The sequence below is a fragment of the Calypte anna genome, chromosome 1 (genome assembly GCF_003957555.1).
Source record: "Calypte anna isolate BGI_N300 chromosome 1, bCalAnn1_v1.p, whole genome shotgun sequence".
In the NCBI taxonomy this organism is placed as follows: domain Eukaryota; kingdom Metazoa; phylum Chordata; class Aves; order Apodiformes; family Trochilidae; genus Calypte; species Calypte anna.
In genome coordinates, this window is record NC_044244.1 from 32,393,952 (window position 1) to 32,420,021 (window position 26,070).

At 39.4% G+C, this 26,070-nt stretch overlaps 1 protein-coding gene across 1 annotated transcript in view; it reads right to left on the reverse strand.

Annotated features, from left to right (window-relative positions):
* Positions 1–24,868, reverse strand: part of TAFA2 (TAFA chemokine like family member 2) — a 305,923-nt gene extending 281,055 nt beyond the window's left edge. Inside the window, 1 exon segment of the mRNA XM_030468998.1 lies at positions 24,824–24,868. The gene's annotated coding sequence lies outside the window, so the exon portion shown is untranslated.
* Positions 24,869–26,070: the final 1,202 nt, after the last annotated feature.

Consider the following 26,070-nt stretch of genomic DNA (forward strand, 5'->3'; position numbering starts at 1 on the left):
ATCCCCTTTATGAAGTATTGCATGTAAAGGCTGTAAAGAGGTGAGGCAAACATCATACTCAATGGCATTTTTCTCTTCTGCAATGATTATACAGAGAAAGTCAAATCAAAACAACTGTAATGACTCATAAAAGATTAGCAAAATGTCACACGTAAAGTAACATTCTTGTGATGACATCTAGAGAGGAACCTCACTGGTAACTTGGTGTTTGACAAACAAAAACCATGACAGAAAAGAGTAAAAGACTGGAGAAAAATCACAGCCCAGTATAGCTCTGAAGGGAACTCACAGCTGGCAGGTTGAGATGGGAAAAAATCATTCCACTCCAGTAATACTGGAGTGCATAAAGCACCTGCATGCTCTGCATACTCTTGTCATACTGATTTCCAAAGGCCACTGGAAGTTTTCCGTAAGAGCTGAATAGATAAATCCCAGAGACAGCAATGAAAATCTCAAGCATACATTTAAAGTATTCAAAGAATGCTTACTTTTGAGTCTCATTAGCTATAATGAAATCTTAGTTCTGTTTTTAATTAGACTATATGCAACACATATAAAGGAAAGCTTATAGGGAAAAAAAAAAAAAGAGAGAGAGAGAAAAAAAAGAAAATGGAAGAGGAAAACTTAATCCAAAATTGAAAATCACACTCACAAAGAGCAAATACTTTGAAAAATTTGCACCAAAGTTACAGAGTGCAACAAAAACTTAAATGTAACCCCTTGAGACCTTTTCTGAGATGGATAACCTCTTGTTATCCTGAACCATTCTGCTAAAAAAATCCATTTCTACCTTGTATTTCTCAAGTGAGACTTTTGTCTAGAGTGAGAGGTTTTTTACCTCCATTGCTGCTGATACTTTCTGATTTGAGCTTATTTTGATCTCAGTTATGGAACCTTGAAAAACAGATCAATGCAAAGACTAGAAAAAACTAAACAATGTGGATCGTATTTACAGTGAAGAAACACTGTTTGTCAGTTTAAATGTGCATCTTAAATCATGTTAAAAATCCATCATTAACCACAAATGTTTATTTGTTTTAAAAGATGAGTCCTTTAAAATAATTCAAAATTAGCTTCTGTTACTAGACAAAATGCACAACTGAAACATAAATAAAGAGGTATAACACTTTTTATCTTGATTTGTGGCAAGGTCATGTGTGGGCTTCATAGCATTCCTCATTTTCACACCTAATTAGAGAAAGAAATTTTTTTAACAAAAGAGTTCTCTCAAATAGCAAACTCACAGGTCCTCCAATGAGACAGTTTCTACAGAGCCAAATCTCAGATGTTTTGGGAAGTGAATTTGATTCACACGACCTGTAATTACACCAGGAGTCATGGTCCCTCTTGTCAAGAAAATGCATCATTCACAATGCACATCTTGTCTGATTACTTTCACTTTACTTCATAATCCACAGAAAACTGACAGGAGAGAGTCCTTCCCTTTCCAGAGGGCAATCTACTTTTCACAGGTTTCTCTCTCTTGAAAGCCAGTCTGCCTACTCATGAGAGCAACTATATAGGGTCATACTGGAGGCACATCTCCTCTGGTAAACAGGTTCTCACAGATATCAACAGCAGGAGCACTGTAAGAAGTTTATACAGAGCTTTTAACAGGGTAAACATGCAGTGATAATTTCCCCAGAACATAATTCCAACCTCCTGCATCTTCATCTCAGTTAACTCCTCCAGCAGAGGCATTTTTCTTAGTAAGAACTTGGTGGAGTTTTCTTCATGAAAGTGCCCATTTTTGAAGTCATGTAAACTTTCTCCTCCTTCACACATGGACTTTGGGGTTTCTTGCCTTCTCTTTCAGAACTCTGTCCAACTCAGAGCACTTCAGAATCTCCTGATCCCTGGCTGATCAGTACTGCTTGGAAGACAGCTCATCTAGTACAAAGATCAACCTCTCCAAAAACTCTGAACTGCTTGCCTGTCATACTCATCTTGAGATTAGGAACACTTCAGGGCTCTTCCCAACAGTACACTAAGGGTCCCATCCTCTCATACTTTTGTTCTCTAGTTTTGTAATGTGAAGAAACAGCAAGCCACAGTATCACCTCACTTAGGTTAAACGTCTGCAGTCTGTTTCACCAGTTGTCTTACTGGGTTCTCAGGTAGTTAAGAGACAAGTTCAGGCAAAGAGAGATCAACAGCACCACCCTGAAGCATAACACCAAAGCTGCTAAGGGAAAAACCACAAAAAAAGAGCCTAATCATTCTTGAAGCTGGTTTTAATTTATTCCCTACAACCCACATTATTAAGCATGTGAGACAAATATCTAGGAGTCGTGACATGATTTTCAATTACTGGAGTCTGAGTGAGATCCCCAGCTAAAAGATCATGCTCTGCCCAGTGCCTGAAGAAAACCATAACCTCCACAGGGCATCACCTTGGAAGAAAAGGATCTGTTGTGAGCTTGAAGGAATAATTAAATAGAGGTGGTCATAACACTGCAGACAGATGGCAAGAAACTAACCAGGGAATGAAGAAGTCCTTCCACAAAGCCTTTTATTTTTAAATCATATGCAATCAGGCTCCCATTCCAAAATGGTCACATAAACAGAACAACCTGAAGTCCCAAACAGTTTTATGACTTTGGAGGAAAGCTGAAAGGAAAAGGTTTTTATTCACCAGAATAATGATGAATTCCAAAAGCACCAAAATGAAGTAGAGTTGATACTCTCTGGTAGTAGCTGAAATTTTTTCTCTCTTTTACCTTTCATCAGGAATCTCAGTAAAAAAAAAAAAAAAAAATTATTAAGAATGTGTCCCTACATAGGGTAAACACGATCACATAGGAAGTTCTAAATACAGATCAGTCCTCCACCCAGATATCTTCCAGCAAATGCTGGATAAGACACTCAAGCACCCATTAAAATCATATGCTCATCAAAAAAAAAAAAAAAATCACAGCTACTACTATAAAATGCCATTGGGTTTTTGCCCATTTACAAAGATTTTTTTCTCTTAGAAAAGTGTAAGTACTGAGAAAGACTGCCACATGAAGCTTTGAAAGAAGAAATCTGAAACAAAATCTTGATTTCAAATGAAACATAAGTCTAATCAAGATTGATCCAGTTTTTTATTTTTAATAAGATCTCAAAGTCTTGCCACTTTCACAAGCAGAGCATTTAAAAACCCAAAGGTTTTTAACCCATAGCTTTGAGGTCTTTTAAAGTGGCAGAAATTACCAGAAAGCATTATTTTAAAATCTGAGCTGTAAAAGGTAGAAAGCTTTGCAGAGACCACTTCTTTCCCAACCACACTGCAGGGAAAGTTTTGTGGCCTTCCTTGGAGGCTGAAACAGCCGTACAAAACTCTGCTCACTGCCTGGCATAAGCAAGGTGTTCAAAAAGAGGTCTCAGCACCTGGTTTGGTGCAAACAGAGCCTGCCTTTTGCTAAAGCAGCAAGAATGCTCTTGCAATGAGGTGGTGTAGCAAGTACATACTGTTTTTACCAAGGCTGGAGGGGAAAGAGACATCATTTGCAGCACCCTTTGACAATGCTATTCTTTGTCTTCTCAGTATGTCTTGCAGGCGATGCCATCTCCCAAGCCTGAGTATCCCTTACACATTGAACAAACTGTTCTCTTCTCACAGCTATAATCTTGTTATAAGCTGTGTGAAAACTTTGGAGAAGTTTTGCTGCTGGAAAGGAGCCTAACTTATCTGCAGAGTTTCCGGGAGAAAACTTTCTTGTATAACTGCAATATGTACGAGGACAGCTCCTGGTTCAAAAATAAAAGGCTACAATGTCTTACATAAATCTGGGGGTTGAGTGAAGAAAGGGCAGTGATCTGGAGGTCATAAATATTCTGCTCACTCCATATGCTCTAAAGTCCAACTATAAATAGCCTTCAAATTGCTACACATTTCAAAAAAGTTGAGTAACCCAGCTCTTACTTTGTAATGTGAGGGTACAAGTCTAATGATGCCGCAGAAGGGCAGAGGAAAAGAGCTGCTGAAGACATGTAGACATCTGCTGAAAGGGTCCTAGCTGTGAATTTCCACAGAGAGAACCAGCTGGCTTTAAGACAGACAAAGAAATTGAAAAGTATAAGGCCAGCCAGAACAAGGTCAGCACTGTGTTGGGAACAAGCAAAGGAGCTAAACACTGACGTGAGTGGTCTACAGGAGGGAGAAGGGAGCAGCCACACACACACCTCTGCTTCCCCACGTCCAATTCTCAGTAACAGCTACATCCAGCTAGGACTTTAGACTAATTTTCTTTTACGTGTCAGTCACAAGTCTTACATATTTATATGTTTGGGAGCAAAAGTACTTCAAGAAGAAACTGGGTCATCTTCAACCTCTTTCCAGCTTATTTACTAAGAGATTTCATTGACTTTGAAATGCACTTCCAAGGAAAAACTACTGACGTGCTGGATATCTGTAGCCTTCTTGCTCCTGCCATTTCTCCACAACTCTAACCTTCAAATCTTCCTTCCTGTTGCTGGCACTGCCTATTCAAACCATTACCCTAGTCCTGAACACCCCACATCCCAGGTAGCTGATAGCTGAATTTGGATGCAATCACCAGCACTTTCAGTGCCAGAGCTGCTTCTGTCATACTGCCCTTGTGACATCTCTGAGTTCTCAGTGGGACAATGAAAAGAACTCTATCATCTGTTTGGCCAGTTCAGAAATCACTCCTTTCTCCCACATCCCAAATTACAATTTTGGGTGGAAGCTGAGTTGTAAATAATATACCAAGAGCACTCAGAAGAGAAGCTGACTTTTCCCATTCTGTAACAATCAAAAGCAGGTGAACCACAGCAAGAAAAAAATTCTAGTCAACATTAGCTTATCACTAGTCATTCATATAAGCATGCTACTTTTCTTTTGAGAGTTTTGACAGCAGAACATGAAGTCTAGTATTTGATCCAGTTTTCACTGGCATGGTTCAGAAAACATCTATGCTTAGGCCACAGATCCATACGTACAACTATTTAGTCTCTAAGTGAGATAAACTCATTGATCTAAGATTTTGTGGATTTGAAATTTTTGAAGGGCAGCCAAAATTTTCGCTTCATTTTTCAAGTCCTTCCAGAACTGGAGATATTGCTTCTTGTTCCTAAAATACTTAAATATATTTACATTGTAAACAACATTATGCTGAGATGTGTGAAGTGGGAAAGGTCAAAAAAAAGAAAGGCATCCTTAATGTTTTCTTTTCTATTTCAAGTTAACCATCAAGGACAATTTTTATTCTAAAAGCTGCTCTTGAGCTTTGAATTGAAAAAAATTATGCGGTTTGTTTATTTTTTTAAATGTTGTCACACTTCTCCATCTAGTACTCCTTTCAAGATGCACAGGTTCAACTGCTTGGCCCTTATGTTTACTATAAAATATTTTCTGATAATATGAGGATGACCTTTCTCCACAGAACTCCCATCTCATGAACAGCACCTCTCTGTAAGCCCTTTGAAGGACAAATCAGAACTGAAGTGGGTAATTTTAATTGACTGCATGAAGATTCTATACAGAGCATACTGCAATGGAGTCCTTATCAGTGTTAGGTGTTTATTCAGAGCTCCAAGTCCTTTTTCCAAGCATTTGCTGCCCCTATGCAGCTCCCAAAAGGAGGATGCTGTCTCACACAGAGTGTTTTGCCTTGACCTTAGCTGCTCCCATGTCAAAGAGAAAATTTCTTGTTCAACTTCTATCTGCTGTTTCTGGAGAAATTTCAGTCCTTCAGACTGAAGGGGCTGAAAATCAGTACCTCAGTCCAGACATAAAAAAAGAAAGCCTGATTTACCCATCTTCCTACAAGACGGGGTGCTCCAATTTGAATAAGTGATCACTAGGACACTATAATGCTTTACTGTACCTTGTATGAGATGCACAGTATATAACCCAAACAGAAGACGGTAAATCTCCTATATAAACTTACCATTTATACACTGATATGAAATCAAACAGAATGTATAAGCGGGGTAAGATCTGCAAACAGAGACACTTTTTCCCTCTAAAATAAAACAGGTCAATACAAATTGCCCAGGTCATCACAGATAACTGCACAGCTATTCAAGTTCTCATTTCCCATAATTTTGAAAATGACTCACCAAAATTTCATGTGGAAATACAGAGATTGCAATAATTACAGGCAAAGTCATACAAGCATTCCTCTGTAGAATCCACAAAAAAATTCAACATATATAACGGGCCAAAATCTGTTAGCCCTGAATAGTTTGATCAACTGAAATTCTTCTGCCTGCAGCCCAAACTAAGGCAAATTAATGGACCAATCAAAAGCACCTGCAGAAAATTGAGATTTGGTCCCCAGAATAGCATGCAGCTGTCAAACTGCTTTGATTAGCTGATGTGATTATTGTTTCAAGGTTGTTCCGCTAGGGATTGAAGCAGTGAATGCCATAACTAACAATGCACTGAACACCAATTCTTGCACTACAGAGTCACATCTTTTTACCTTCAGGTTGTAACAGCTCCCCCAAGCACCCAAAGTCCACAGTGATCCATTCTAACCTTGTAGCTGACATGGCTAACTAAACTTTCTAACGAGAGCACAAACTTGTCACCTTTGCTGTGTAATAGCTACAACCACTGAGCTAAATAATCTGAACTAGAAATGCCAACTCACTCTCTGTGCTATGAGGATGCAGTTCTTACAAGAGCTCGTTCAGTGATCGAGACCTAAATATGTTCCACATTTCATTTGGCTCAAAGCCAGAAATTTCAGCTAAATGTTGGAGAATGAAAGGAGGGAAAAGAAATTCAGCACATGACATACTACTTGCAATCACCAAACTACCTTCTCTCAGGGATATTTTTTGCAGAAGTCCTTGGAAATAAAACCCACTGCAGATATCATTACAGTAAAGGTATGCAAAAAACATAATTTAAGTGAAGACTGTTTGGCAATGGGGATTAGTTTCTTTGAGTAGATTACTGGGATAAAAAGCTTATTAAGATTCATCTTTTTCCAGAACTTAATGACTGCCTTTGGAGTAAGCTGTATCTCCTGTAATTTTTCAAAATTTTGACCTGGCAGTGGTTGTTTCTTCACTGTAGAGAAGGATTTCATACAGATCTGAGTCAGGACTCTTCAAGGCAGGTAGCATAACAAGTAGCTTAAATTTGATTTAATTAGGGGATTTGATTAAAACACAATGCAGGTTTTTTTCAGCTTGTGGGCTGAATTGTATGCACATAATCTTTTTACATGCACAAATGACAGTAAGTTATGCAGGCTGTCTCACAATTTACCCACGCAATCTTAATTTCTCTTATAGGAAGTTTGCACTCAGAGCTGCAAAACAACAACTGTAACAGGCCAAGAGAAACTCTAAGGAGTTCATATCCCTTACATAAAGTGCCATGGACATGCATCAGCTGAAAATGCAGACTTCATGTCCAAAAGATGCTTTGACTGGATGGAGTGAGAAGACTGGGTTTGCTAGCTCTGAGCAAGACACCTGCATCACTCAAGGTACAATTTGCTGTCTCTTCATGTTGAAATTTCATTCCCACTAGCACTAAGCAGCACTGCTGATGTAGCCCAGCAGGTCAGCTGGACACTAAAAAAAAAAATCAAGCAGGCTTCCTGGTGTGTGCTTACAGTGGAAATAGGATGATAGTCAAGTCTAGCAGAAGTTTTCCTGATGCTTTTTTCTATGCTGCTATGGAAAAGAACTGAAACTGCATGAAGAACTAAGTAAGAGTAGCAATTTTTTTCCTAGGAAATTATGCTAATATACTAATTTGGGAAGGTGAAACAAATCAGAAAGGCTCCTTATGTTCTGTTGTCTCCCTCCTTTCTTATAATTGTAATAAATACATCTATATAGCAATCAAAACAATACCTGCCAAAAGGTACAAAGAAAATGCTTCAACTTTAATGCAAGTGGTGAACCCAAGTTAATAATGCAATCTACTTAATGTGGAGAATGAACTTAATGACTCTTGACAGGTACACACTAGATACATGTATCCTGATTATTATAGGTCCTACAAAAGACACCGAAAGGACATAAATCACTTGGATTTTCTGTTCTTTTTCAAAGCCTGCATTTGTTTACAGCATGTGTGCAGCATATGAGCTGCTTCTCAGAGACCATGCTCTGCTATGATCTTCAAGTACTCCTATCCATTCTAAGGGATACCAAGAGTGAACCAGACAGTGCAGCAGAAATGTTCCACTTCCCACAAATGCTGCTGGGCAGTTGTTGGTACTTTTTTTGGTACTTTTTCTAAGAAAAACTCAGAGGAATATAAACTCAGGGGAAAAAAAGACCAAAAGCAGATGTAATATTGCCTTGTTGCTAACCATCAGCATCTTGTTTTAAAGACATTACGGCCCTGCTAATGGGCATTCTAAACATCTGCAGGCACGTGGCTTGGTCAAAACCCACTCCATTATGCAATAGTTACTCTGAACAAAGTTCATCCTTCATTCATTTTTTCCTAAGCAGCATTCATCATCAGTTCAGCTGTATAAATTGCTGATGCTAATTCTTTTTATTACAGACAGGCCACTGAGGTTTTAAACTCTATCCATCAAACTAAGCATATCTATTCACTCCAACATTTAAAGGCAGGTTAGTTGTGCAACAGCAGTTATAGCAAGTTACTACAAATAATGTAGTAGGAAGGAAATTTAAAATGGTGTTTCTTTCATTGTATAAACATTTTAAAACATTTTTTCTTTTTTTGGGGGGAATTAAAAAAAAGCAGACAGCTAAGTATATAAGAAGGATAATGTTTATTCAATGAAAGAGGTATAATCCTCATATTTCTGTAGTATCTTACAATTCTACCTGCCAGAAAAGATTTTATGCCTGTATTTTATGCAGAATGAGAAACTTTTTTGTCAAATATTGTTTCTTTGGTTATTTGCATAATTTCTTGCAATTAAAATATAAGACCTCTTCACAAAATGGTACTTACGATCTTTCCAACCATAATTAGCATTTTCATGTATTTAGCAATTAATTAGAAAGTTAGAAAACTGCAATAACTCAATACCTATTTGGTGTTTCATCTCTAATTAGTCAGATATTGATGTTGTGCTAATACGAGTGTCCTGCAACAAGACTTTCTCAAATACAGTTATTGGGTGAGTCAAGGCAGGTTCTTTGTTGCCCAGAAATTGTAAGGAGACTTGAAGACCCTCAGAAATTTAAATACAGTCAAAAAAAGTATTCTGCAGATAAGAAGGAGTGAAGAGAGGAAATATGATGGAAGAAAAAAAAAAAGGGGGGTGTATGGGATAAGGAAAGAAGGTACATTGCCTAGTAGCATCAGGGCTGGGGGGCCCAAATATTTTGTTTATTTAGTAACTTCAGCTGTTGCTGCTCACACTAAGAATCACTCCACAACACGAATGATAAGCAAGACTACTTCTTACATTTAAGATTCTCTGTGATTCTGGGGCAAAGAGTTTAATAATCGAAGAAGTAGTAAAGAAGACATGCTTTTCACATCACTTACTTGAATTAGACAAAGTAGAGCTGCTTTGTTTTGTTTTCTGTTGGTGTTCTTTTCTTCTGTAGATTGATTCTATCCAGTTCCAATAAGCACAATGGGAGTTTGGGGACAGATGTCAGCAGACCTATACTCTACAAAGAGCCCACACTAAGGACACCTAAGAGATCACAGTCAATTCACTCATGGAAAATCAAAACCACAAAGGATATCTTCTGATTCTTCATTTTGATAAAACACTAGTAGGCATCAGAAATTATATACTTTCCACTCTTCACAGGCTGAGGTGTATGGAGCTGAGCCACAGCTAGGACAGTGTCCTGACTTACAGCTGTAGACCTAATGGCAGGCAGCTGTAGTAAGGCCCAAGTAAGATCTTTAGCATTATTTTCGTTCAGTGTCTCACTCCTGGCTGGTTATGCTACGTGACACTGCCACAAAAATAATTAACACAGAATATGCTTCCTTCAGGACTGTGCATTTGGTTTATTGCTCTGAAACTCTTTAAGAAGATTTTTTACACACGTTCAGGGTATGCTTATTCATTCATGTGGAAACTCTTCCTCTCATTTCCCTCTACCACAGCATAGTCCAATAAATGCTTGTACTGAAGTTAACTATCCTTGTAGATGATGCTCTCAACAACAAAAGTTGACCTGAGAAATAAAATTTGATTAATTTCATGCTCTTTATTATTTATAAGGAAAGCTGAAATCACTCTTTCCAGACTTAGTTTTTAAAAGGTATTCTCTGGTTATTCACTTCTCTTAGAATTTTCACAAGCATTTGTCACAGCTTAGCAGTTTGGGCAGACTACAAACCTAGGATAGAATTCTTCTCTATTTCCCACATACACACACACAAGGGGAAGATAAAAGGGGAATAAAGACTGGAGACTTCAAGTTGGAAACTGAAAACAGTTGGATGCCGATTTTACTAACACAAGGGAAAGGTAACATAAAGGGTAAAGTAACAAAAAATACAAACATATACAAATAGATAGATAGATAGATAGATAGATAGATAGATAGATAGATATACAAGCCAATACCTGGCGAGTTGGCAGTAACAAACAGCAGCATAGGCAGCAGGAAGTGGGAGGAAAAAGAGGGAGGAGCTGCTGGCGTTCTGATCTTTATATTATAGAGTATGGCAAGAAATGGGAGGGAATAGATCCCTCCCTTTGCTTTCTGCCCCTCTCAGAGTCTGCCAGCCCTCCTTCTTTAGTTCCTCCTTTTCAAATGGTGACAGGATTAAATCTAGCTTACCCAGTCTGGCCAACAGCTTTGTAACTTATGAGATTTTTCAGTCCCCAGCTGGAGATACATCCTCTGAATATGAGGCAGAGGTATTTTCCCACAAGTTAGGATTTTGCATTAGACTGCATCACCAAATGACAGACAGAGAATAAAATAAAGTGTTGGCCGATATTGCCTCCCAGGTTAATTAATTTCATAATTTTTGTGTATGATGCTGTTATTCTTCCTGTTATCTATCAGTAACATAGGTATCAACATGTTCTAGATTAAGACACTTAAATTTAGACATTGAAATACAAGTACGTGGTTTAGTTGATTGAACATGGTATCTGACATGCCCATGAGACAGATGTTACAGATCTAATACTTTGACACATTAAAAATGCTCACAAAAGACAGTTAAGATACAAATTTAGGGCAAGCTATTCAACTTGATCAACTTGTCACGACCTGAAGTACAATTCAGCTTATCCAAAAAAAAGGGTATCCAATTTAGGGCAAGCTGCATCACTACACAGGTCTTTTGATAAGACACAGGATTCAGGTGACTGAACATAATCATCTAGAACCACTGGAGACATCCAAGGGAAGTGATTATCAAATGTGAGGTCACGTATCTGGCAAATGATTCATGTGGTACTCTACACCCATCTGAAGTAGTACTTGGAGGCCATCCAAGATACACAAGAATGTTCTAAGTTATGTTATGAACCTCAACCCTACCCTGGATCTTCCTTGACTATGAAGCTAAGGCAGCTACTTCATGTGCAGATAGTTACAGTTGGACACCTATTTTAGGCATCAATCCCAAGCTGAATCCTGCCTCTGACTCTCCTTCATGGTAGGCCATGACCAAATTTCCAACATTAAAAACCAAGCAGCACTGATCTTTAAACTTCAGAAAACAGCAACAAGGTGACACACACAAAGTGTTTTACCCTTTGAACATCTGAAGAAGGAGTTTCTTTCATAATTAAAATAGGACACTGTAGCTTTGAATGTAGCTTTGCAAAGGCTCATTATCTAGCAAGAAAATTAACGACAGCTAAAGGAGTATTGACTTCTAAATTTGTGTAGCTTGTATTTTGTGGTGGGCTTGTTCTTTGGGTTTTTTTAAGAAAAAAGAGACATCTCAACCTAAAAAGGTGTTATTTTTTGATACTTAATGCTGGCTCAGGAATTTCATTTAATGATGCACCATTACTACTCTTCTCCAAGTACCAGGAGATTTAATACATTTTTGAGAAGAGGCTTCAAGATTAAAAAGAGTAACTTCAAAAAACAAAATTGCTACCATACTTCTGAACGGGAAAAGAAACATAATACTGTGACACCTGTGAGACTACCGTTACATCTAGTTCTATCATTCCAAATCATAAATTTTCATCACTGGGAAAAAGATATTCAAGCCAATCAAGCAACACAAGATGATAAAACACAATTGTAGCTGTCCTCCAGCTTCCGGATTTGCTAATGTCAGTAAAAAGGTAAATTCCAACTGCAAATTTTATTAGTATTGAAAATGCTGAAAAGTGTCTCCACCTTCACCTTTTCACTCAAAATCAGCCACCCAAAGAGCTTTTATTATATGAAATTCATAGAGTGAATTTCAGAGTAACTGCAATGGTTATATGAAGGGCTCAAATCTTTTCTCTGACAGATCTAGGCCATCTGAGTAGGTTTAAACTTCCTTCATCACTTCCAGACCGAAATTAGAGCATTTGGTCTGTATCGCACACCTTCTCTCTAATCATGACAAGCTCATTGGAAATTTAACTGGTAAATTGAAACTCCCATCCAAAATCTCTACCATAAATTACTACACTGGTAAAATGAAAGGCAAGGAGTTGTGCTGTCTTATTACATGAGTACTCATGTAACTGGCATTACTATTCACTGGTGTGAAAGACATTTAACTTCAAAATCAAATTTTTGCAGAACATATTTATAAGCATATAGCATTTCTGAATTATTAGTATATAGTTGCTAATCGAAGACATTATTTCGTTCAGTCACAATGTAAGAAAAAAAAAAAAAAGTGAAAATATCTAATGGAACAATACTTTGGGTAATATTTTTCAAAGAAAATGTTTCTTGAACAGAAGCCCAAGTTGGAGATTGTTTAAAAAAAGGAAGGACATGCACAATCTCTTCATCATTCTCTATGCAATTATAGTCCTGGCCTCTTCAGTGCTAGAAAGTATTTGCAATTGTTAAGAATGAAAAGGCCTTACAAAGCAGCATTCCATAAAAAGTCATAGGCAGATATGCCTTTCTCCAGTGCATGTTTAGACATCTCTGGGAAACACAAATAACATGTCTTCCACAAATATGAAAAGAGCACATAGTAAAATTAGAACAAAAAGTAGAGGCCAAGTACAGCTTCTTTTCTCTAAAACAGAAATGACTGTTCAATACCTGCATGAATTAGCAATATGTAAGTCCTCCTGTAGCTCTGTTATGTGAAACATTGGCTACCTGAAACACAAACAGTCCCAGTCATCCAGTGTCAGCCGGTACTGAAGCTCCTTAACAGAGAGGCTTCAGTTGTCCTCCACAAAATAGAACAACTGGATCAAAATAAAATTTCTTTATCGTGGCCATAGACAGAGCAGAATTTCAGCAACAGCTGATAGAAACAAAAAAGATAAATTGTTTGTCCAGTAGGCAAGTTCCTTTTCCAATGGGCTCCAATCACAGATTTTTTATTGCATGACCATTTACTTAAGTTCAAAAATTTTCCTGACTTCAGAGGAGAGACTAAACAAACAAGGATTTTCAAATAGTAATTTCTACTAGAAACAATCAGATTGTGGGAGCCAACATATCACATACAGTCCTCAAACATCTCCTCTACCCCCAAAACTGTCTTGTAATACCTGAAGCCATTATGGTAGGCCTGACTCATCCTTTGGCAAGGACCAAATGGGAAAAATTATAATTAGCTAACAACCAACCACAAAAACGGTAAAACACAGAAAGATGTATCTTTAAATCTTTATAGTCTGTCATTTTAGAAAAGCAAACTTCAGCTCATTCAGGGCTCAGTTGGAAAGGGTGCCATGCAAAGCTTTCATGGAGGGTAAAGGAGCTAGGGAGTGCTGGGAGTTTTTCAAGAACACTCTCCTAGTTATTCAGAACCAGTTTATCCTTTCTAAAAGCAAGGGAAGTAGGTGGAGCAAGCAACCCCCATACCTTAACTGTGATCTTCAGGGTCTGCCTAGAACTGAAAGGGAAATGCACCTAATTACAACGTCCCAGTCCTTAACTGCAGGCTACAAAGGAGACAAAGATTCCCTATTTATAAGGAGTCACATGAACAAGACAAGGAGCAATGAGCGCAAGTTGCTCCTGGGGAGATTCCATTTGAACACAAGAAGATTTTTCACTATGAGGACAGTCAGACACTGGAATGGTCTCCCAGGGGAAGTGGTGCATTCCCCCACTTTGGAAAGTTTTATGTCTCACCTTAACAGGGTGCTGAGACAACTCATATAAACATAATATCAGAAGGGCTGGATCAGATGATCCTTGAGGTCCTTTCTAACCTGACATTCTGTGATTCTACAATTCTACTATTCTATGATTACTGTCACCTGAACTGCACAGTCCACTGCTGAAACAGGAAGGTGTTGTATATACAGCAAAATCATGCACATTCTGTTGATAATGCACACTGATATATATTAATTATCTGACTGTCACATAGCTATTCATATACAACCATTTCTAACTGGTTTAAGATTGTTATACTTGTTAAAATGTAAATATATTTTGTATGCAAGTGGAAGTACCATCTGTAAATAAATAAAATAAATATAGCAGTAGAGAAACAATAATGACTTTAAGGTCACAATAACCTGGACAGTAATTGGAAAGATGTTCTTTCCATGTACTAGATAAAAGCAATACAGATCTTTTGGTCAAGACTAGAATACATACAGAAATTAACAGAATGAGAGAGCTACAAACTGTCTCTCCAGGAAGGAAGCCATGAATTACCAATAACTGCTTGATTTAAGATTCTGAAATAAAGATACAGAGAGACTGAAATATGCAACACAGAACAGATGTTGACATAACCATTTAAATCATACCTTCTTACTTTTTTAATAAAATATTAAAGTTTAGGGAAAATTGGGCATAAACAGATTCTTACCTCTTTGCTTGATGGGTGTGAAGTTTGAAGAATAAAAAATAAAATTTTCCTTTTAAAATCTGGCTTTGAGGTACCCCAGTATTTTACTTGAGCTGACAGAATCAGGCCTGTCATCTTACTATGCCAAGAAACCAGAAAATCTTGCAACTGAACTGAAGTAGTGCTGAACCAAAAAGTTCCAGTTCTGAGAGAAAGAGGGGGAGAACTGATGCTATCTGCTATCTGTATACTTAGCTATTTTCTCAAAAGGGGGTGCAAAAAAGGGGGTGTTTGAGGCAAAAGTGGTGAACTTTTGTACCCAACAGTACCCAGCAGAGCATAGGATACACATCACACCCATCAGCTGTGAAGATGATAAGAGTTTTAGGTAGCTTAAAAACCTCTCAGCACATTTTTCGATTGTATATATTGAACTCATTTTAAATCAGCAGTTAACATTTACTAACTCAGAGAAAGGAAATTTTCCCCTAGGAACCTTTTCAGTAGTGTTCCCAAAAATTAACTGTGAGAATGAGGCATGAGCTCAAACACAAAAATAAAGGAAGTCTACTGGAGACTCAGTTGTACTACAGCTTGAACATAAGGTTCAAACCTGAAAGATTAAGTTGGGTTTTTTTAAAAATGTACATTTCTACCTTCCACCATGGTGGGGTCATGGACAAAGTTTCCTTCCTTCAATCATTTCCATATTTTGCTAAACTTGAACTGTAAGTAGCAGAGGGGGAAAAAAAAATATGAATTTATGGAGAGGTTACTGGGATTTACCACAAGCTAAGCCATTAGTAGAATGCATCCAAATTTACAGCATTTAGTTTGTATCCATTAACTAGATGTAATTAACCACAACAGTAGAACCAAGATTATATAGCCTGAACTAGTAGATATTATTGGATTTAATAAATACACAGAGGTAATGGAACCTGTGAGCAACAAAACTGAACTCACTCATCATTACTGAGTCCTCTGTAATTTTTAGAAATTTTTAATTAGAAATCACTTATTTTGAAGAATTATTCTAGCAAACTTAATATTACCATTACCTAAAGAATACATGAGAATAACAGACTGATTCCAAAATGTCCACATCCATGCAATACATATGGAATATTACTTGTGTATGTGCTTAAGTCTACTCAGAACATTCTCCTGGACTGAATTAATAGCATAAACTCTTTTTTTTCTTTTTAGTTTAGTCAAAGCAAAAATTAATCCACTCACATATTAAAATAGCACATGCAGTAGTCATGTCTATTATTGATGACAACGTGGTGGCTACTGGACTGCTATAATGGTCTCAAGGAGTTTCCAAATATAAATATATTCTAATGAGATAATCCCCAGAGCATAAGTATGGAGGGATGCTATCTAAATACTGTCACTTCTGTTGCAGAACTGGTTTCAAATTAATTGTTTCTTTCTAAAGCCATAATTATCAGGAGGAATGCAGTTAGCCAGAAAAGATGAAGTTAAAAAGTGCATAATGTTTAATAGCTCATTAAATAGAAAATATATTGTAAATTTGGGAATCAGAATGACTTGCAGCTAACTGTGAGATGATGGGTCATGGCATATGAAAAGAGACTTTTTTGGCAGGAAAGCAATTTGGTAATGCTGACTGCAGCCTGCATTTACTTGACATTCGGGAAGATCGTATGACACCAATGCAGATGAGGTGAACAGTGAAGAGAAAAGGAAGAGCAAGGAGAGCTAGAGGAGAAAAAGTTAGGTTACCAGTGGCTGAGAGGATGATGAGGAAGAGAATATGAAAGTCACAACTGGGAGCTCAGGTTTTAAAGGGGGAGTGGGAAGATGGTGCTATACTGAAGGAACTCAGTGTATTCATATAGTGATAGCTGTGTCAGCACTTTTCTCACAGGGAAGGTTTATGTCGAATTCATATAGGTGAATAATCAGCAATTTTGTAATTTCTCTTCTGATATGAAAACATGGCAATTCTTATGTACCCATCGCTGAGCTAATTGAGTTGATTTTAAAAGCCAGTGCCATTTTTTAAAAGCATGAATTGTGTAGTTACCAGACACCAAATAAGCACTTATTATAATGCAACAAATCAACTCAACTCTGAAGAAATGAAGCATTTCAGAATAAACACTGTGTTTAAAAATACAAGAAAAAACAAAACAAAACAAAAAACTAAAATTTAATACCACAGCCTCAAAGCAAAAGAAGCTCAAAACACCTGAGCTAAGCTTAAACTATCCCTGAGTACATTTTCACATAAGCAGTGACCCCAACAATTACATGAGAGGCCACAAACATGACTAGACTGGGAGAGGGCAGCTGTGCATTTGCATGGTCACAACTAAATGAATGTCACACCAGCCTGCACAAACATGAGGTATAAAGCCCCTTAAAACCTTGTACAAAAGCACAAAGCGATGTATTCAGTACTGCAGCATGTGAGCTCAGGTTCCCAGATAAAGCGCAAGCTGCTTAATAGGGGAATATAGTTACTCAGTTACATCCTTCTGTCCTGTTAATTTTTAACCACAAGCTGACCTATGGGGTGAAAAAATCTGGGATACAGTTACATAGGATACTTCCATCCACATACTGGATGGCTGGGATAGAGCTAATTTTCTTAACAGTAGCTCTTAAGGTAATGTGATTTGGATTTGTGACCTTAAAGTGTCAGCAGACATGGATATGGCCACAACACAGCAGGCACACCCCTGGACAGGACTGTGGCTCGCTGATAAGGCCATGCTGGTGCAGATACATCCTGAATCCATCACAGCTGTGGATAAGTCCATGCAGCAGCAGGTATATCCCTGAAGAGCCTATGGTCTGCAGAGTATTCCATGCTGGAGCAGGGGCAAGAGAAGGAGTCCATTGCAATGTTAAATCCTATGACCCAGTCCAAAGGGACCAGGGGTGGAGATTCTAATGGATATATCTTTAAATTATTGTAACCTGGGATTTGAGTTCTATGCTATAGGAAGCACTATATCAGGAACCACCCGAACCAGTGGCACATGAGCTTTAGAAGAAGCCGTGCAAGCGCAGCAGTGACTCAAACTGAGATGACTTTGGTGCCTCATAACTCCATAAAACACAACACCTCTCCTCTTCTGAGTGACCAACATAACAACCATAATCCAAGTCAGGGACTAAATTAGCTCAATAGACATTTTATGGACATTATGGGGGGTCACAGACTAAGGAATAACATCTGCATACCTACCAAAGGGCAGAAAGGGGAAGGGAGTGGTTAATAAGGTGTGTTGGATAATGTAGAACCCGAGCATGATTTAAATGGTAAGGAAAATTAATCTGCATGGGAGGAAGGAGGAAAACATGTCCTACATCAGAAGTTACACCTGGATTCATGGCCACTTCTTTCTTTGAACATCCATTGCCCAAATATCAATATAATGCCCAAATTATGAAGGTCTGGACACTTTGGCAGGAATGTGCTTTAAGTATTACCTTAATTCCAATGCAAGGGATATCCCTCATGATTCTAAACTGAACAGGAAAAAAATGGGATCATATAATAGGAAGTGTCAGGAAACATTAAGTGTATTGGCTGATAATATTGTATTGGAATCTATAGCATACAAATAAAGTATTTCTTCTGTCCAGATGCCAGTGAGCTTATAAATTAGAACTTATCTCACTTTATTTGTCACTGTTACCAGACCTCAAAATAGAACTGTTTTTTTTATAAGTTTAGCTTATTTGTTACAATACACAGATAAAAAAATTTCAAAGCTAAATAAACAGAGGTAACACAGTCCAAAGAGGGCATTTTTCTCCTGTCATAATGCTGAAACAGATCTTTTTTTGTGCAATTAAGCTTTAAACATGACCTCATTTCTTTCAGGAATACCATAGCCTGATAAACTTCCTCAGAAAGTGACTTTTTTACTTCAGTGAAAAAGTGAAAACATCACATTTGGAAATTTTCATGATTGTAACTGTAGTTTTTAATACTATAACACCTGTAGCATCTTTCTGAAAATTACCTGCTGCTATATGGTGTCTGTTCTGAATTTAAGGGGACTGAATGTTTATAAAAGGTGCAGGACTGACAAGCCACCAAGACAAAGCTCAAGTCTTGATTTTTTACCCAGAATACAGATACAAACACAGTCATCTCAACACCACTCCACCCACGTGCCTTCAACGTGGATGACTCTGAGCAGTCAGTTACATTTATTCAGGATCACTTCAGAAAAGTCTTCAAGCACGTAATTAATTTGATGAGAACCGCTGAAGCCACACACAGCTGAAATGCTTCCGTGATCAGACCTCAGGTTTTGCCTCTCTGCACACAACAGGCACAGATCCTTATTTTCGCTAGTGGTCACCTTTGCTATATGGACATTTCTACCATTTGGTAGCGACCAAACTACTACTATTTTATATAAACCATGAGACAAGCTTCAGATGGTATTGGCTCTCATCCCTTACTAAAAAAGATCCAAATTTCATTAGTTTTCTATGTACAAATGGCCTAGAAAGCCATTGTCTTTCCTCAGAGCCATCAAGCCATTCTCTGTTAGTCTGCAGTCCCATTAAGTGCAATGACACAAAAGGCAACAACAGATTATGGTTGAGCCTATAACTCAACAAGCCAAAAGATATCTTAAAGAGGAATAAATACAAAAAAAGTCTCAGCTGAAAGGGGATCTTTAGCTCACATACCTCCCATTTGCACAGCCATGAGGCAGAAGGTAGCAACTAGGCTGAGAGTGCACAAGAGGTCCTCTCACATGTAGAGTTTCAGATGGTGAGGAAGAAGCTACAAGAAGAGCCTGTAACCAGGAAGGGCATCTTGCATAAAGATGCTCAGATGGCCAGGAAGAGCCATTTGGTGGCCCAAGGGCTACACCATGCCCTCTCCATGGCCCAACATGTCAGACAGAGACAAGCAAAGGGCAACCTGCCATGTAGCTGCCTGGCTTGTGGCAAGATGGGCTGGAGGCCACAGCTCTGTCTTGTCAGTATATGATATAGAAACTGTAGCAGAGGAACGGAAGAAATTCAGTGCGAGAGTATTGCAGCAAATCTGAAAGACTTGTCAGATCTGTACTCCTGTCTCTAATAGATCTAGTGTGAGAAAAGTATTATATCCTACTTTTAAAAGAAAAAAAAAAATAAAATAAACAAACAAACAGTAGACTAAGCAATTGCAGTTTGGTTCTCGTCAGTTAAAATACACAGTACTGCTATAATGCCTCCTTGCATTTCAAGAAGGAAATTGCTTTATTTGATGAAGCCAGTGGTCCATCTAGCCCAGTACCTCAGTTTCAAATACTGGATCTTAATATTGCAACATAGGCAAGGAATCTTCCATGCAGAGAGAGACCTACATACAAACAAGACTAAAAACTTGGTTATCTATTTCAAAAATGTTTCATACTTACTAAGCAACTTACCAGCTCTTAGTATTTTGCTGTTTATACAACCAAATTGGTTTGTTGCACTGTGCTTTTGCATTTATTTACTTGCAAAGTTTGTCAGTTCAAAGCACCTTACACAGCACTAGCTCCAATTCGTGATTCAAGCACAGAAGATTACCAAACACCCACAAGTCCAAAAAAAGCTCTGTGTGTTTTCACCTGTGTGCTACCCTATATTATGACTCTCCCTTTGGCGTTGTAAAAGGGATGCTCACAGTAGAGGCAGCTATATACAATGTTGTCCTGGGGCTGAGAGACCCGTGTTCAAGTTTCATATTACAAGATCAGCAAGATATGAAGTTAGGCTTCTGGAGAATGTAAGATATCAATCCATATACAGTGTGGCTTATGAGGTTTGATAAGATTGAAACAAGGGAAAAAAGGTCTATTTCTCACTTTTTTAATATATGCAACTAAAGTGATTCTTCTGTACCACAAAAGATACGGGAGCTACTCCTGTAACTTACTCCTCACTAATGTAAGGATCAAATCCATGCAATGCACTTTCTAGCACTACTCCAAGCAATAGCTATACCTACAACACACCATGCAAATCAGTGTACTGACACAGGCAAACAGAATAAAAAGTTAAGAAAGCTTTTTTTAGTGACTTTTTCCCATTTTATGTAAATATGTAGTGTCCTGCCATAACTAGTACTGTATAGCATGATGTCTTTAATTTCTCTAGCCTATCTCCAAAGAGTTTTTCAAAACAAATTACATGGAAGGCATAAAAGGCCTTGAACTGTTAATCATAAAAATGGGATTGCTTTACACTAGTAGTATGAAAAAGTACATCAGGTGGCTATTATTGTTTTGTCTTACCTTTTGATAAATAAGCCACTACATATGGTAAGCAAGGTAGCTAGCAAGAGTGTACGAAGAATCAAAGCACAAAAATCATCATCTTCCCAAGTTCTAACCAGAGCAAAAGAAAAGAGGTTAGTAGTTGTCACCAAGAAAAATTTACATTACTATTGATGTTTCCACATTCACTCCTATATTTGATGAGTTTTATGAATCTGAACTGAGTTATGTGTGTCTTAAAGGATATATTAGCAGCTGACAAAACCAAACCAGAGGACCAAATTTCCTGTTGAAATAGCTCCAAGTGGGGGCCTCTGCTTTTAAAAAGCACTTCTGATGTGAAGGTGTGCACTTACAATGGATTCTGTGAAGCTCAATGTATTATGTAAATGTTTTCTCATCCTAAAAAAAAAAAAAAAAGGAAGCAAAATCCTTTTGAAGTGCACACTTAAATTCAGTGATCTAAGGATAATGGAGTGAATCTCCAGCTGGTTTAAAATGTCAGAGCTTCAACTACTCCAATGGAGCAATGAAAGTCTATATCAGACTGAGATACTCCTCTTAACACATAAAAAAGAAAGTGAATGGGGACAGGTCAGTATTCAGGTCTCTGACATAGGCCCCTTCTGTTATATGCATCCAAACACAACTTTTGCCTCAATGCCTTTAAAATGCAGCATCTCAAACAGAAAATGCATTTTCAACTGAAAAGCTATTGCTACCTGAATTATCTGGAGCTGTAGTAGAAAATCGATGAGAGAAAGACATTTAAATGAGATGTTTAAATATAGACTGTAAATATGAGACTAAGCATTAATTAATTATATTTGTAGGGTCTCTACTTGCATTAGCCTCTGTATCATCATGCAGTCTTTGTTTATTTTCATTTATTTTCTTTCTTTGATGACGTTTGACTAATTAATACATTGAGGAATCACAAGATCAAATGCCATCCATGTACCACAAAAATAGGGTGTATTCAGTGTTTCTGACACACTGATGAGAAAGGACTTTTTTTTTTTTTAACTTTCAGTACTTAACAAAGGAAATAATACTGCTTTGCTGGATAAACTTTCTGATTTTTATTTTAATTTTCAGTGAACAAATAGCTGCAGAATAATGTGACTTAAAGAAGCATTTCTAATAAAATCCTGCAGAAGTTAAAACAGGGGCATAGAAATGCTTGCTTACTGATAGAGAGAGAATAATTTTTAAAAATTGTGATCAAATTTTTGTATAGATACCTATTACGTAATGCACTTTTCTTTAATCCAAAATCAGTGATTTGCTTTAGTTTGATAACTAGGTAGCATTGTTCTATTACTTATTTATAGTAGTAAACCATACAACATAATTAATGCAACATATTTTTAATACACCATTTAGGCTTTACATAGTTAGGTAAGTAGCAATACAGCCAGCAATAAATTTAAGTGTTAAGATGCTCAGACCTGAAAAAGTTCATGGTATGTTTTGCTCACCAAAAACATATAGTCTGCATTTGTAAAGAAGTCTTTTATCAAGTCTGTCATCACCTGTGATGAAATTACGAAACTTCCTGGTTGATGCATTTTTCTCTGCCACCTCAATTCAGTGTAAAGTATTATCTACCCTATGTAAAACTAGATAGGGTTCAATGAATCATCACTTTTCAACCTGCAAGCACAGCAATCTCTAATACCCATCTGTACACACAACTATTTACTACCATTCAGAACTAGTTTCTCATGAATTCCCCACCAGAATTACCAAGTGCACTACAAGCATCTATATGTAAAGTTGAGATCCCTCAGATCATAAGAGGCAGGCAAAAAGGTTACCCCATATGTCCAGTATGATGAAAGATACTGTCAGATTAGTAATCATTCCCTGATTAAAACAGCATGACAGGAATCAAGATTTTATTTCAGTCACCCACTACCAGCAGCCTATCTAAAATTAATACCATACTTTTGAAAGCCCTCTTATGTTCAAACAACATGTGGTAGCAGTGAATAGTAATCCTGATTTGCTATCAATTAAATGAGCAAAGCTTTCCACTGAAATTATGGCACTTAGATATTTACATTTGTAAGAATAACAGTACTGTAATTTTGAAAATTGGGACTTCATGGAACAAAAAAACCACACAGCTTTCAGTATTGCCTCAGCAGTATCAATTTTCTGAAATAAAATGTTAATACTGAAATTTATATTAATTTCTTTACTACGTTAATTATACAGACAAAAAACGATGTAGGCATCAATATGAAAAGAATACAGAATTACTGTGCAAAAGTATAATGAAAGATGCAACCTTTGATACCCCTGATAAAAATGCCTTAGTACGTTGTTTCCTCAACTTTAGCTCAGCTATATACCTAGTACCACCAAACCACTATTTTTTTACTGTTTACCCTACTCTACAGAAAAGAATCTTAATTTATCCATTTGACTTCACTTAGATCAGCCCATAAAGTAGCTTTAAAGTGTTAAATATACAGCAGGCTGAATGGTAATGCCTGAAACTAGTTGGTAAGAGAGAGAAACCAGATAACAATTATCATTTAGTCAATAGTAATTTAAATGTATCCACTGCTGTGTGAAGAGCCGAAGACCCTGAATACTTTACGGGGCTTTCAAGGATAGGGGTGAGTATGTTTATTATTTAAATTGACAGTTCTGCAGGAATCAAAGTACGGTTCCCTAAATACTGAGCCAGTGGCTACTGAGGGGTGGTCGGTGTAGAAGTGAGCTGCTTAGTGCTCTAAAAGCAGAAATACCGATAATCTCTAAGCAAAAGCTGAAAAGAGAAAGCAGTAACTACACATATACTTTAAAATGCTTTAAGCGATTATTTTAACTGCCGATTATAATGAAATGTACAGAAAAGCCATGCATGGCAACTCCTGACAGGGCACTGCAAGCCATTGCTCTTTATCCTTTGCATACACAACCCGGAGTTCAATCCTACAGCTCCACAGGAACAGAGCATTTTATTTTAAAACTTTCTCTTGCAAAGCTATAAATGTGGTGGAATAAGGGGAAAGCCCTCTCCCTATGGCTTACAGAACCAGCAACATATTTAGTAGGTAGAGGAGCTCACTAAAACGTGAAGCAAGCAACGTGGAGGGAGAAGGTTGTTTCATACTATATACGCCACAACTTGGGGAGCGTTACACACAGAAAGAAACGAAGCCATGAACCATATCTTTATAGTTCTTTTTTCCAAATTATTCCTAAAGCAACTCCTCGCGCTTTCCGCCTCTCCCTGAAGGCGGCCGGAAAGCCTTGGAGCTCCAAAGCAGGGGAAAGCCCCAAGTGCCCGGGGGGTGCTGCGAGTTAGCGGCCACTCTTCCAATATCAGCAGTTGGGCTGAAAAACGAGTGGGTTCCCCTGCCCCCCCTCCCGCCCCCCAAGGCTCTGCTGAAAAACTGAAGTGTTCCGGTGCATAAAATAAAATAATTTTTCAAAAGATCCTTGCGGATCCCCCGGCGCAGGGCTGAAGTAGACTTCCCCGGCACCGTTCAGCAGCGGCGGAAAGGCAGCGGAGGCAGTTCCACTCACACTCGGTTTTCTGCAACTTTTGGCCAGCGGGAGGGCGGCAAGAGCAACCCCGCACACCCAGTGCCCAGCCCCGCCGCGGCCGCTCCGCGGGGTCTCCGCCATCCACGGAGGGCATCTCCCGGCCCCACCACCACCCGCTTCTAGACAGGCACACAGACACATGCACCTCACCTACCTGCAGCCCCGTTTCCTGATGTAGAGACCTAGGGATCCGCCGCCTCCCGTCGCGGGGAAGCTCCAGCCTCACCGCCCGGGCATCGCCGGCACACGCCCCGCGCCCCGCCAGCGCCCGGGGGCATGGAGCGGCACCGCGCTCCGCTCCCCTCGGTTCCTCTCGGCTCGGATGAGCTGGGGCAGGCAGCAGTCCGCCGGGGCCCGGGGTCTCCCTTCGGCTTCTCTGGGAATACACCAGAAATCCAGCTAAGAGATACTAGAAGAAGGGTGAAGTAAGTGGGATGGGAGGGAAGACTTGAACTGCTTCTTGTGGACGATTTCAGAGTATTAATAATAATAAATAAATAAATAACAATTAAAATGAGGACGAAGTATGAATTAGCTTTCGGAAAAGCGTAGAGTGAGGAAGTCCTGCAGCCCGGTGCGGCTCCAGCCCCTCCGCCAGCTGCGCGCGGTCCCGATTCAGCCCCGCCGGCAGAGGAAGGGAGGAAAAACCGGCGCGTCCTGCAGCAATCCCTCCGTTAGAGCATCTCTGATTGGTTTGCCTTTCATACACAGCACGACTTCCCCCTCCTGCTGCCTCCTTCTCCCTCTTGGGAAAAGTAATTGGAGAGCCAGAGCTTCACCTTCAGCAGCAACAGCAGCTGCCCCTCGCCCAGCCTACGCGCACCGCGGAGCACCGCGGAGCCGCCCCGGGCGGACGGACAAGCAGAGGCAGCTCCAAGCGCGCCCTGCCGGGGGGAGAGGGGAAAGGGGGAAGGGACGACTCTGCTCCACCGTGTTCCTCCAGCTCCTCACTTCTCTCCTTCTCCCCCAGCCCCTTTAGAAGGCAGCAGGTCCCCGTGGCAGCCGCCGCTCTGTCTGACCGAGGCGCTGGGCGCCGCCGGCACTGCCCACCGCCTCCCCCGCCGCCCCCCCACACCGGGGCTTGGCCGCCCTCTTGGCAGGGCAGGGCAGGGCAGGGCAGGGCAGGGCAGGGCAGGGCAGGGCAGGGCAGGGCAGGGCAGGGCAGGGCAGGGCTGGGCTGGGCTGGGCTGGGGCAGGGCAGGGCAGGGCAGGGCAGGGCAGGGCTGGGCTGGGCTGGGCTGGGCTGGGCTGGGCTGGGCTGGGCTGGGCTGGGCTGGGCTGGGACGGGACGGGACGGGACAGGGCTGGGACAGGACTGGGCTGGGACAGGGCAGGGCAGGGCTGGGCTGGGCTGGGCTGGGCTGGGCTGGGCTGGGCTGGGCTGGGCTGGGACGGGACGGG